Source organism: Cynara cardunculus (genome assembly GCF_001531365.2).
Source record: "Cynara cardunculus var. scolymus isolate 2C chromosome LG 1, CcrdV1, whole genome shotgun sequence".
Taxonomy (NCBI): domain Eukaryota; kingdom Viridiplantae; phylum Streptophyta; class Magnoliopsida; order Asterales; family Asteraceae; genus Cynara; species Cynara cardunculus.
The window spans coordinates 29,692,137-29,693,834 of record NC_037528.1 but is presented as its reverse complement, the minus strand read 5'-3'; the positions used below and the strand labels follow the sequence as shown (position 1 = coordinate 29,693,834).

The window sequence follows — 1,698 nt, the reverse complement described above, 5'->3', positions numbered from 1 at the left end:
AAGGTTATTTGGTGTGAGTGTTGTCTTCTTGAAGTATTGTTGTCTCTGATGAATTTACAATGCAAGTTCTTCAGCGATCACTGAACATACTCAGTGATGATCGCTGGAACTGAAAATACAGAAACACAAATACAACGTGAAAGGGAAAGGGATTATCATCAAATCACTGAGAGAGAGGATCAACAATACATAATAAACTCTTATCAATAAAATAGTTCAAGACATCATCTAGATATAAACCAAGATTTACAAGAAACCGAGTGAACCATTACGTACCGGATGCCAAGATCATAGAATTCCATATTCAAATCACCATATTATACCATACCATTGTTGCTCAATACAACAAAGAAACAGGTCTTCCATAGAGTAGCATAGAAGTGTGAGTGATAGAGTAGCATAGAAGTCCAGAACGCGTCTTCCTACTCATAGCATCTGCCACTACATTGGCTTTACCCGGATGATATAGTATCTCATAGTCGTAATCTTTGATGAGTTACATAGCACGTTGTTGAAGCATGTTCAAGGTCTGTTGATCAAATAAATACTTTAAGCTCTTGTGATCAGTATAAAGTTGGCACTTCGTTCCATAGAGATAGTGTCGCCAAAGCCTCAAAGCAAATACCACCGCTGCTAATTCAAGGTCATGAGTAGGGTAGTTCTTCTCATAATCTTTCAATTGGTGAGAAGCATATGCAATCACCTTGCCTCGCTGCATCAAGACACATCCAAGACCAAGTCGAGATGCGTCACTATATACTATAAAGTCTTCGTTACCCTTAGGTAGAGCAAGTATAGGCACGTGTGTCAGACATTCCTTTCAAGTTTGAAATGCTCGATCTTGGGCCTCATTCCATTCAAATTTAGCATATTTACGAGTCAAATAGGTTAGTGGTACTGCGATTTTAGAGAATTCCTTGATAAATCGTCGATAGTACCCTGCCAGACCCAGAAAACTCCGAACTTCCGAAGCATTATTTGGTTGCTCCCATTCTTGAATTGCTTCGATCTTGGTTGGGTCTACAGAAATACCATCTCCRGATACGGTATGCCCCAAGAATTATACTTGGCGAAGCCAAAATTCACATTTCGAGAATTTTGCATAGAGTCGTTCTTTCCTCAACAATTATAGCATTTGACGTAAGTGTGAAGCGTGTTCGTTTTCGGACTTTGAGTAAACCAAAATATCATCGATGAATACGATCACAGACTTGTCGAGCATAAAATAGCATACTCGATTCATTAAGTCCATAAATGTTGCAGGTGCGTTTGTAAGTCCGAATGACATTACGAGGAATTCATAATGCCCATAACGGGTCCGAAGAGCAGTCTTGAGTACATCGTCCTCCCGTACCTTGAGTTGGTGATAGCCAGACCGTAAGTCAATTTTAGAAAAATATCTTGCTCTTTGCAATAGATCAAAAAGATCGTCAATTCGCGGTAATGGATGTTTGTTCTTTATAGTTACCTTGTTAAGATCACAGTAATCTATACACATCCGGAAAGTTCCGTCTTTCTTCTTAACGAACAGGACTGGAGCACCCCAAGGAGATGTGCTTGGTCGGATAAAACCCTTGTCCAATAATTCYTGCAGTTGTTTCATCATTTCTTTCATTTCCGTAGGTGCGAGACGATATGGTGTCTTTGCTATCGGAGCTGCACCCGGTATCAAGTCTATGCAAAATTCTACTTGACGAT

The 1,698-nt window shown here is 39.7% G+C and overlaps 1 protein-coding gene across 1 annotated transcript in view; it reads right to left on the bottom strand.

Moving 5' to 3' along the window:
* The window catches only part of LOC112500455 (arginine and glutamate-rich protein 1-like), a 26,330-nt gene that overhangs the window by 23,476 nt on the left and 1,156 nt on the right, over window positions 1-1,698 (bottom strand). The gene's annotated exons all lie outside the window — the stretch shown is intronic.